The following is a 13,496-nucleotide window of genomic DNA, read 5'->3' as shown; positions in this document are numbered from 1 at the left end:
GCTCACTCAAGTGTATATGACCCATATCTTATAATATGCCAAAATCACTTAAGTGTGTGGTACCTTACCATATTTCGTATTCTACTTAAGTACATGGTACCTTACGATGTTCTATAATTCACTTAAGGGAACCGTACATTACAATATTCCTTAATTACTCTATCTCTCATCAATCCGTCCTTTGTGTGTGACCCTATAGGTTTTCGCGGCATTGGCAATTATATTAAATCACGTATTTAACATAATAAACAGTGAGCGGTATCTAGCAACACATCACTGCTACCCAAGACACGAAAATGTCATGTGATCTGACAAATCCTTCTGTGATAATAACTATGTGTATAATTACCCTTTTGCCCTTATGTCTATATTGAACACAAGGCATAGACCGTGTCATCCTTGTCCAGTTCAATATTGGGCCCATAGACATTTATCCTGTTACGCAGGATGGGAAAATTCCATCTAGGTCACTCATGTCCCTTAGCATGCTTCATGGAGTATCCATCAACTGTCTTTATGGTCATCCAGTTACGGACAATGTTTGATCAGTAATAAGGCACTCGACTCTACATCTAGGGTCCATAGTGGTTTCAGGTCGAAGGGTGGTATACACCATTATCACCATGAGAATAACTTATGACACTTTGCATAACATTCTATATAGTATTCTCATAGCGGGTCAATCCAGTATAAATATTACTCTTAATATTCATACCTATGTTTAAGACTTGATAACTCCTTATCCATGATCCATGAGATGTGATCATCAGTCTATAAACATAATAGTCTTCATGCTTTAATGTTATCCCACTTCACAATAAAGCTCGACTACGGATACTTTAAGAATAATGCCCTTATGTTTAATGTGATCTCATGATTAAGTCACACTTGATACATTAAACGGACTATCTATTCTAGGGACTTTATTAAACAAACATAATAAAGAAAAAGCCTTTTATTATTATAAAATAATTCGATACAAGTACCAAAAGTATTGGCCTCTAGGGCATACACCAACAATCTCCCACTAGCACTAGAGCCAATCAGGCACACCCCTAATGCCCATAGATCTAGTATGGCCATCATGCTTCTGCTGCGCAAGAGGCTTTGTCAGTGGGTCAGCAATATTGTCAAGTGTTGGTACTCTGCATATTTTCACATCTCATCTATCTATTATCTCTCGAAAGAGGTGACAACGCCTAAGTATGTGTTTGGATCGTTGGTGAGATCTAGGCTCCTTAGCTTGTGCGATAGCACCATTGTTATCATAATAGAGACCAATGGAATCCACAATGCTAGGAACTATGCCAAGTTCACTAATGAACTTTTTGATCCAAACAACTTCCTTTGCTGCACTTGAGGCAGCAATATACTCGGCCTCGGTTGTAGAATCAGCAACTGTATCTTGCTTTGAACTTTTCCAGCTCACAGTGCCACCGTTTAAGCAAAACACATAACCAGATTGCGATCTAAAGTCATCCTTATCTGTCTGGAAGCTAGCATCGGCGTATCCAATTACAGCCAACTCTTCCTGACCTCCATATATCAAGAATGAGTCCTTAGTCCTTCTCAAATACTTAAGGATATTCTTAACAGCTACCCAATGGGCATCACCAGGATCAAATTGGTACCTACTCGTTGCACTTAAAGCATACGAGACATCTGGTCGAGTACATAACATGGCATACATGATAGATCCTATTGCAGATGCATATGGAATCTTATTCATGCGATCCCTTTCTTCCTTAGTTGAAGGGGATTGTGTTTTTGATAGACACAGGCCATGTTGCATAGGTATGAATCCTTTCTTGGAATCATGCATATTAAAGCGTCTCAGCACTTTGTCTATGTACGTACTCTGACTTAGGCCAAACAGTTTTTGTGATCTATCTCTATAGATTCTGATTCCTAATATACAGGCTGCTTCACCTAGGTCCTTCATAGAAAAGCATTTCCCCAACCAAGACTTTACTTGTTGTAGGGTAGGGACATCGTTTCCAATGATTAATATGTCATCTACATATAATACCAGGAAAATGATCATGCTCCCACTAACCTTCTTGTAGACACTAGGCTCATCTTCGTTCTTGATGAATCCATATTGTTTTACCGTTTCATCAAAACGAAGATTCCAACTTCTGGAAGCTTGCTTCAATCCATAGATTGATCTTTGTAACTTACATATCTTTTGGGCTTCTTCTGGTATGTCAAATCCTTCAGGCTGTGTCATGTACACATCCTCAAGAAGATTCCCATTAAGGAAAGCAGTTTTGACATCCATCTGCCATATTTCATAATCATGATATGCAGCGATAGCAAGTAAAATCCGAACAGATTTAAGCATTGCAACTGGTGAAAAGGTTTCATCATAGTCAACAACATGAATTTGTTTATATCCTTTTGCAACCAGTCTTGCCTTATAGGTATGTACCTTACCATCCATGTCAGTCTTCTTTTTGAAGACCCACTTGCATCCTATAGGGTTAACTCCTACATGAGGCTCTACCAAGGTCCAAACTTGGTTTGTGTACATGGAATCCATTTCAGATTTCATGGCTTCTAGCCACTTCTCAGACTCGGGACCAGTTATGGCCTCTTGGTAGGTCACAGGCTCATCTTGATCCATGAGTAATACATCACCTTGATCAGTTATGAGATATCCATATCTCTCAAGTTGGTGACGTATCCTGCTTGACCTACGCTTGTCTTGTTCTACTTGAGCAGGTTGTTCTTCCACAACTACTTGTGTTTCCTGCTCTAATTCCTCCATAGGTATATCGATGCTTTGTGATTCTTGAATTTCTTCAAGCTCTACTTTCCTCCCACTGATTCCTTTAGAAATAAAATCCTTTTCTAGGAAAACTACAGTTCGAGCGACAAACAATTTGCCCTCAGAAGGATTGTAGAAGTAATACCCTCTTGTTTCTTTAGGATACCCCACAAATAAGCATTTGTCAGATTTGGGCTCAAGCTTAGTTGAAATTTGTCGTTTCACATAAACTTCGCAACCCCAAATCTTCATGTAAGACATATGTGGTTTCTTACCACTCCATATCTTATATGGTGTCTTCTCAACCTTTTTGGATGGAACACGGTTAAGTGTGTAAGCTGCTGTTGATAGTGCATGTCCCCAAAAGGAGTTTGGAAGATCGGCGTGACTCATCATGGATCGGACCATGTCTAACAGGGTTCGATTTCTTCTCTCAGATACACCATTCCATTGGGGTGTTCCAGGAGGAGTAAGTTGGGATAGGATCCCACACTCTTTCAGATGTTCATTAAACTCTAGGCTTAAATACTCACCACCTCGATCTGATCGAAGAGTTTTAATATTCTTACCTAGTTGGTTTTGTACTTCATTCTTGAATTCCTTGAACTTTTCAAAGGACTCTGATCTGTGTTTCATTAAATACACATAACCATATCTACTGAAATCATCAGTAAATGTGATGAAGTACTGAAAACCTCCTCTGGCTGGTATGTTCAGTGGTCCACATACATCAGTATGTATGAGGGCCTAAAGATCATTAGCTCTTTCACCTTTTCCTGTGAATGGAGACTTTGTCATCTTTCCAATTAAAAAAGATCTACATGTCTCATATGATTCATAATCAAAAGAGTCCAACCGTCCATCTTTATGGAGTTTGGAAATGCGTTTCTCATTTATGTGTCCTAATTGACAATGCCAAAGGTAAGTTGGATTTAACTCATTAGGTTTCATCCTTTTAGTATTAATGTTATAAATAGGCATTTCAAGATCAAGGACATATAGTCCATTGTTCATTTGTGCAGTAGCATAGAATATATCATTTAAATAAATTGAGCAACAATTGTTCTTTATTATAAATGAAAAACCAAACTTGTCCAAACAAGAAACGGAAATAATATTCCTGCTAATTGCAGGTACATAATAAAAATTCTCTAACTAAATTATTAAACCACTAGGTAAAGTCAATACATAAGTGTAACACCTCAAATTTGCACCTCCCATTTGTACATTCATTTCAATTTTTAGGTCATTAACATTTCACTGACATCACATTAACATTGCATAGTACATTGCATCTCATCAGTCAAAACTGGTATCAAGAGGATTCATCTGTGCAAAAGGCAAGGCATTTCTATGAGATAAAAGCCCTATGAGTATTCTAGAGAGCTTACATGAATCAAGGTTCATTTTGAAGCAACATGACCAAGTGTTAGAGGCTCAAAGTCCACAGTGCAGTTTCAGGTCATCTAGGCCCCATAAAAGTCAACTACAAGGCAACTGAGGGCTAGGAGGTGGAGAAATGGTTTGAGACACTTCATTCATGTCCCAAAGAGGTTTATTCATCATGTCAAACATATACCTTGAAGATTTTGAAGCCAGATCAAAAGTTTCCCAAAATGGAAAGTGACCTGTAATTTCAAGTTTCCAAAAATGGCAAGTTTTTAGACCAACTTCAACTTGACTTTCCAACATCAAAGAAGATTCAAATGAAATTTTGTCCAACACAAAAGTTGAAGGTCTTTCTCTCCCATTTCCAAAAAGTCCAAGATCATGAGCATCTGATGAATGGTTGAGGAGATATGATCAAATCATTGCCAAATATGCATGGAACTTCAAAATGCCATATCTTTTGAACCAAGACTCCAAATTGAGTGCTCCTTTTTGCATAATTATTCTCATGACATGAACTTTCCAAATCATTCATCACATTACATAAAATTTCATCACATAATCATTTGCTTATTCATGTGATTTTTGGAGGGAAAATCATGAATTCAAAATCGGTGCATCATATGAGCTTTTTAACCATTCCAACATGTTCAAAATATGGTTTTAAGTGAAAATGCATGGCCATTGTTACTGTTCACGTGCATGTTGCATGCATGGGGGTGAAATTCCCAATTTGCACTACACCTTATTTTTGAATTAAAATTTCATTAGCCAAGTTAAGTGTGATTAGGAAATGGATTAAGCCAGCATATAAATAGATAATTGTAACAGAATTTTCACAATTACACAATTCTAGATCTAGATCCAAAATCTCCCTCCAAATTTTCTCTCCACCATAATTCAAAAATTCTTCAAAGAACACTTGTTTTTTATTGCATATTCTGGATTGTTAATCATCATTTGGTACAGATCAAGCCATTGATTGCTGAATTTGGTGAAGAATTGAGCACTTGAAGATCAAGAACATGATAATGGAGATTCAAATCTAAGCTAGATCCAAGCCATTCCAAGCTTCCATTTCAACTTCAGAAGTCATTATAAGGTTGATAGAAGAGGTTTGTATGCTGCTGGACACTTGAATCTACCACTGCCATTGTTGAAGCTTCAAGAAGGTGCAATTTTCGAACCTCTTAATTATCTCTTTTATGCACATAATCTTGTAGAGCATTTCATGGTGAGAATTCTGATATAAAATTCTTGAAAAACAGATAAGAATTGAGTGAGTTACATGAGTTTAAAATTTGGATGTTCATATGGTTTTCGCTTCGATTCACATAATCCATGATGTTTTAGGCCAAAATGATAGCAGATTCATATTCCTCATGCCTTAACGGTTCCAATGATGTATTCATAAGTGAATTCTGGAAAAAAAATGATTGAGAGCACTGTTCACGCCACCGTCTCCACGAAGGAGACAGTTGTTTCCACCGTGTGCTGCCCTGCCTGTACAGGCCTAGGGTTTACTGGTTTGAATATCACTGTAGCGCGGCCTCCCTGGTCTAGCGGTTAGTGAAAGCGCCCGTGACCGCTACGTCCTGAGTTTGAAACCTACAAGCGTCCTTTTTTTATATTTTCATCACACGCTACCTCCCTTCGAATCCCCGCTCCAGCGTTTTGGAATTTTGTTTTCATTTTTCCTGTACTTAATGAAACGATGTAGTTTTAGGCCTTGTTCATCATTATTTCATTTTTTTTTCAATTTTTATTTCATTTTTTTTTTCAATTTTTATTTCATTTTTTCCATGAACTTCAAAAAACCATAAAAAATAGAATAATGATCCAAATAATACCAGGTTTTTTCCTACATGATCCTTGAGATGCCTAGAATTTTATGATGTGGTTTTTAGGATTTTCTCATTTCTGGAAATTAAATTGTGTTAGAGTGATTGAACATGTGTGCTTTTGTGACCTTGCTTCATTCATCCTATCATAGAATGCTCATACGTGATCCAAATGCCATGAAATTTTGCATGATGATTGTTAACATGATGATGGATTTGTGTGATTTTATTTGGTATTTTTTGATATTGTCTTCACTGTTTGGGACACATGTACTTTTGGTGTGACAATGCATGTCACACAATTGGATGCCTTGCTTGTGCAATTTTATTTCCATATCAATTGAAATCCTCTATTTATGATTTTTAGTATGATGATTGTGTTGGATGTGTTGATTGCTCATGATTTTTTCCAGAATTGTTTGAGTCATTTCTGTTTTGATGTGGAATTTTTATTCATGATGATCACTTGTGAGCTTTGAATTGGCCTTTACCTTCTCTTGCACATGAAATGAACATGCTTAATGATTTTGATTTGGTCCTTTTTAGGACATGTTCATGATTGATTAAAGTTGCTTTGTGTTGAGTATTAGCTTCTGTTTTGAATTTTTTCCCCACTTTTGACCCTAGGCTTTGACCTAGGGGTTTGAACTCACATTTGAGTTGTGCATTTCAGGTTCAAGCTTCTAGTCTTGATGGATGATGTTGATCTCATAAATTGAGATGCAAAATGATGTGTTCCACTAACATTTGCTGTTTTGTAGGTTCTTTGAATGGTGAAACAATTTGAGTTGCTTGCCTCTTAGGCCTTGTACTGTTTGTTTGTCTGTGAATAGTTTGTCTGAATACTATACTGACTATTTGGTTGTTTACACAGGTACTTTAGCCGCTTTAACTCATTATTTGAGTTGCTTTGCTTTGCTTGTGGTTGGCATACCACTTAGGTATTTCCCTTGATCTTCATGTAGTCTGGAAGACCTGTCATGTTATGTTGGCAGGAACCTGTCTGAAGCCCTCCTTAAGAGGCAATGCTTGTGGTTGTTTATCTTTGTGTCTTGTACATTCAAAGACCTCCTAAGTGAAGAGGCATTGGCAGATAAAAGGGATGTGCAATCCATCCCCTGCTATTCAGTTGTGTCTTTCATCTTGCTCACACCATGTGTTGATGCACTTTGAATAAAAACCCAAAATCTTGTTGTGTCAGTCATTGTGGAATAGAGTCCCACATTCTGGACTCCCACACTTTCATTGTTTCAAGCTCTCCCAGGCCAGGGATAAGAGCTATGAGGTCTTACCCTCACTTCCCATTTCATCTGCTTCACCCTAACTCTCAGTGTTAGGGTTAAGAGCTCAAAACACCCCTTTCCAGTTGGCTTGTTTGTCGAGGTTGATTTGACCCCTTGACTAAAGCCCAGCCTTGTATGAGCCACTTGTTTGCATATAGTGTGTGTGCTTGCTCTCTTGTGCTTGTGTTTGCTTGATTGATGTTTAGGCTAGCTTGCTTCCTGTGCAAGTTAGGATTAGAGACCTCAACATAGGGATCGTATGCATGACAACTTCTAGGCTCGAGTCGTAGTCTCCCTAGTAGTCTGTCATCTCCCTAGTCTCTGGTTAGGATAGAAGTTCTTTCCTTGTTAAGGGGAACTACGTCGCCCTGATCCTCATACCAGATGAGGTACGTAGGCAGGAGATGAGCTGATCTCTCCGGGCGCCCTTTTTCTTTTTCAACCCTCTTGTTTGCTTGTTGGAGTCTGACGTGAGTCCAGCGATTGGCAGTCGGTTTCCTGTGTCTTGTTTGCTTGTTGGAGTCTGACGTAAGTCCAGCGATTGGCAGTCGGTTTCCTGTGTCTTGTTTGTTTGTTGGAGTCTGACATAAGTCCAGTGATTGGCAGTCGGTTTCCTGTGTGTGTTTGCTTGTTGGAGTCTGACGTAAGTCCAGCGATTGGCAGTTGGTTTCCTGTGTCTTGTTTGTTTGTTGGAGTCTGACATAAGTCCAGCGATTGGCAGTCGGTTTCCTGTATGTGTTTATTTGTTGGAGTCTGACGTAAGTCCAACGATTGGCAGTCGGTTTCCTGTTTGTGTTTTGTTTGGCGTGCGTTAGCCGAGCTACGAGTGCTCTGATTCTTCTCTGGTCAGAGAAGATACGTATGCATAGGATGCGATGTCCTAGCGAGCACGTTTTCTGTTCCCCCGAACTACATCGACTCTGATGTTTGTGTCTGACAAACTACGTAGGACCAGGATGCGACATCCTGCCGAGTTATCTTCTTCCGTCTTTCATCTGTGTTTCATTCCAGTTTTGTGCAGTTTTCGAGCAGTCTTTTAACAACCTTTATTCTATTCTTTTCGAGCGTGGATCCCGTCGAGTACGACGGATGCGTAGGGGTGCTAATACCTTCCCTTCGCATAACCGACTCCCGATCCTTGCAATCTCTGGTCGTGAGACCATTCCTTTCCAGGTTTACTTCGAGCGTTTCCTTTCCCTCCTTTGGGATAAATAACGCACGGTGGCGGCTCTGTTTTCTTTTCCCGCCGGTTTTTCGCGTAATGCGACAATAAGTTCCTACGGCTAAAGAAGCAACCTTTGCTCCATTGCCAACTCGTAGGTCGACTTCACCTTTTGCCAAATCTCTACTCCTTTTTAGTCCCTGCACATTGGTACAAATGTGAGAACTGCATCCAGTATCTAATACCCATGATGCAAAAGTAGATAAATTAGTTTCAATAACAAAAATACCTGAAGTTGAAGTCTCTACTCCATTCTTCTTATCTTCCAGGTACTTTGGGCAGTTTCTCTTCCAGTGTCCGGTCTTACCGCAATGGAAGCAGGTGCCTTCTTTTGCTATGCCTCCACTGGGCTTCAAAGCAGCAACAATGGGTTTGGGTTTGGCAACTTCCTTGCCTTTCCCTTTATCACCCTGCTTGGTGGGCCTTTTGTTCTGTCTCTTTCCATTTCCGATCATCAGAATGGACTTCCCTTTTGACTTCAGATTCTGCTCAGCAGTTCTTAACATGGCTAGCAGTTCAGGAAGAGATTTGTCCATATCATTCATATTAAAATTTAGGACAAATTGACTGAATCTATCTGGCAACGATTGCAAGATCATATCAGTCGCAAGTTCCTTTCCGAGGGGAAAACCCAACCTCTCAAGGTTTTCCACATACCCAATCATCTTGAGCACACGGGGACCTATAGGGGCTCCCTCAGCTAACTTGCCTTGAAAAAGGGCTTTTGAAACTTCAAACCTTTCATGCCTTGCTTGCTCTTGATAGAGCATCTTGAGGTGTTCGATCATATCGAACACTGCCATGTTCTCATGTTGCTTTTGCAACTCTGAGTTCATGGTAGCTAGCATGAGACAAGCAGTTTCGTTGGCATCATCGACATGCTTCTTATAAGCATGTCTTTCTGCCTTAGGAGCATAACTAGGAGGTTCCTCTTCAGGAACAGGTTTCTCCAAGACATACAGCTTTCTATCATGTTTGAGGATAATCCTCAGATTTCGGTGCCAATCTAGAAAATTCGTCCCAGACAATTTTTCCTTGTCAAGGATTGATCGCAAAATGTTGTTAGAGGTGTTTGTTGTCATGGTAATCTACATGAAAATAATGAAAATACAAGTATCAATAACATATTTAATTAGGCCTTTAATTAAATATGCTCCCACTATTTTACTCAAAACAAATGACCCTCACCATTTGATTCGGAAAATCCCGTTGGAAGATTTTCTAGTGGGTCGAGATCCATATTTCACTTTGTTTTAAGTCCGCGTAGGCGGATTACACAAAACTAGGTTATTTAGGTAGGAACTCATTCCAATTGTATCTAATACAACTCTCAAATGTTTTAGTTGGGTGAATAACTCCTTATTCCAATCCATCACATGGATCATTTCCAACTCTTGCTTCTAAACATATATAATCTTATTATAATTTGTTTAGTTAAGTTTGACCCATTATTTTAACAATTGGATATTACAATTATCCCATCGCACCTTACTAATATAGAACATGCACCTCGCGTAGGCAAAACCTACATTATCCAATACTAGTCTTGATGAGTGCTAAAACTTGGAAAGCATAAACTTAATATTTAATTTGAGGGAATTTGCAAATATTCTGATCTCACCGGCTTATTTATCATATAAATCGTCTCTCACATGCATCAACATACATTCACATGCATCAACATACATACATAATGAAACAGTTATCGCCCCTAGCGCAATTGTTCTCCCAAGCCAATGAGAGAACCTAAGCTAACCTAATAACGATCTAAGCTTCTCCAAGCAAGATCTTCAAGGTTGTCCTCCTTTGATATTGACTTCTTCTCTTTCTTCATAACATTACATTACATAAAAGAAACTCGTTTTACATACGAGGGAGTGAGATGAGAAAAGAAGTTACATTGAGAGATTAAAAGAGAGGCACGACACGCAGGTCATATTTTAAAACCCAAAACAAAATAAAGGAAAACTAAGGCCATAACCGATCACCACAAGACAACAATAATAAACACATTATTATTATTATTAATTTTAATTCTTTTAATTAATTAAAACCAAATTAAATTCCGACGACCGATCACCCTACGCAGAGTTAGCCGGGGGTCCGCTGCCCGGTCAGCGGACGGTGGTTCCTGCTCGAAAATTTTAATGAACAATTCATTTAAAATCGACGTCGTTTTTCGCATCAACACTTGATACTTTAAAGCACAACTCTTGTGCCATCATTAACCCTAATCGCATAACTTTTTGACAACACAACCCTTGTGCCGTCATTAACCCTAATGGATAACTCTTTGACAACACAACCCTTGTGCCGTCATTAACCCTAATGCACCAATTTCAGACCGTCAAACACATCTCGATTGTTGATTCAGTATGATTGATCAACACGTCATTGCTTCACCATACTAATGTCGGATCAAGAAGCAAACGACCATTGGTCGCTCAAAGGAAAACAACCATTAAGTGTTTGAATGAATGAAACAGAAACAGTATATCATATATACCGTATTTTGCATCAGGATTACTTATATCATATATATAACTTGATCGATCTCGATTTAATTACTCATTTATTCTTTGATTCATTCTGTCTTTTAATTGTATCAATATAGAAAATACAGAAAATAAGCAGCTATCAGATTCATGGTTTCGTAAGTGGCTCTGATACCACTGAAGGAGAATAGCGATCCAAAACGCAGCGGAATTTAAAATTTCTCCTTTAATGATCCTTACGAATGGGCATGATCAGTGATAGAATCGTTTACCTCTTGTGGCGATCACGAATGTTGAACAATGACAACGCCTCTACTCAGTCCACACAAACAGATTCCTTCAATCTCAGTGCTAGTTGCTACGAATGAAGGCTTTGAGTGAGAGAGAGAGAGAGAGAGAAACGAAATTGAAAGTGTGACAATGCTTCTACACAAGGGTTCTATTTATAGAACCACTTGTGTGGGCTGCAAGCTAAAAAGCCCACTCAAGTGTATATGGCCCATATCTTATAATATGCCAAAATCACTTAAGTGTGTGGTACCTTACCATATTTCATATTCTACTTAAGTACATGGTACCTTACGATGTTCTATAATTCACTTAAGGGAACCGTACATTACAGTATTCCTTAATTACTCTATCTCTCATCAATCCATCCTTTGTGTGTGACCCTATAGGTTTTTGCGGCATTGGCAATTATATTAAATCACGTATTTAACATAATAAACAGTGAGCGGTATCTAGCAACACATCACTGCTACCCAAGACACAAAAATGTCATGTGATCTGAAAAATCCTTCTGTGATAATAATTATGTGTATAATTACCCTTTTGCCCTTATGTCTATATTGAACACAAGGCATAAACCGTGTCATCCTTGTCCAGTTCAATATTGGGCCCATAGACATTTATCCTGTTACGCAGGATGGACAAATTCCATCTAGGTCACTCATGTCCCTTAGCATGCTTCGTGGAGTACCCATCAACTGTCTTTATGGTCATCCAGTTACGGACAAAATGTTTGATCAACAATAAGACACTCGACTCTACATCTAGGGTCCATAGTGGTTTCAGGTCGAAGGGTGGTATACACCATTATCACCATGAGAATAACTTATGACACTTTGCATAACATTCTATATAGTATTCTCATAGCGGGTCAATCCAGTATAAATATTACTCTTAATATTCATACCTATGTTTAAGACTTGATAACTCCTTATCCATGATCCATGAGATGTGATCATCAGTCTATAAACATAATAATCTTCATGCTTTAATGTTATCCCACTTCACAATAAAGCTCGACTACGGATACTTTAAGAATAATGTCCTTATGTTTAATGTGATCTCATGATTAAGTCACACTTGATACATTAAACGGACTATCTATTCTAGGGACTTTATTAAACAAACATAATAAAGAAAAAGCCTTTTATTATTAATAAATAATTCGATACAAGTACCAAAAGTATTGGCCTCTAGGGCATACACCAACATGTCCATGATTTGGATTTGTGATGATTTATATTAAAACCTTGTAATAACTACAATTTCTATTATATTTGATTTACTCTTAATTTATTCTTAATGTTTTCTATTTCAGAAAAATTGAGTTTGATTTACGGTTAATATTTAGGCTGGACCGCCACTGTTAACGCTCAATTGAGAGTATTTTATAGTAGATATCACCTAAGGCTAGATATACCTCATAGAAACTGGATTGTTCTTGATAACTAATGCTTAAATTCATCTATAATTGACTATGGAAATAAGAGTTAATTTGAATGTTTAAAGGTTTACTCACTAAGGACTTAGGAGTAAACACCCTAAGGACTTATTGTTGATTATTTTGAGTGAAGCCCATGTAGTTTTTTTTTTCTTTCTTTTTACACCCTATGGTGGATGTTATATTTCATATGATTCCGATAAATCACTTTTCTCCTCTCGATTATGGTGATTTCTATTTTATGATAACAATAATAATGCATGTGTGAGCTATTTGGGTAATTTTACTTCATTGTGCTAAAAATCAAATTTTTAATCTGCGGATCCGATATTTTCATGTAGTTATGCCACCAGATTTTTTTTGATACATTGAGATATTTTTGCCGCATTTTGACTTTTTCATACAACGCCTCACTTGTTGTCGATACGCATAAAGCGGCTTTGAGCATATTAATTAGAATTTTACGTGCATTTCTCGACTTTTTGCTTATTTTGAATTTCGATTGTGGGGTTTATTTTATCACGGTTTGATACTGTTTGCATTGCCACTATGTGAATTAATTCTCACTTTGCATTTTCATTTGTTAAGCGTTTGATTTAATTCCCATTCCATTCCATTTTGCAATGATACATTTCACGTTAGCATTTCTTTCAAGTAATGATAACATACAATGATCCAACATCGTTGCATTTAAATCGAATTTGAACTCTACTTTCGTTTACTTTGCATGTCCTTGCATTATGCGACATTGATTCACATCCATGCAT

Source organism: Lathyrus oleraceus, chromosome 1 (assembly GCF_024323335.1).
Source record: "Lathyrus oleraceus cultivar Zhongwan6 chromosome 1, CAAS_Psat_ZW6_1.0, whole genome shotgun sequence".
NCBI classification, from domain to species: domain Eukaryota; kingdom Viridiplantae; phylum Streptophyta; class Magnoliopsida; order Fabales; family Fabaceae; genus Lathyrus; species Lathyrus oleraceus.
Note: the sequence above shows the minus strand (reverse complement) of the source record.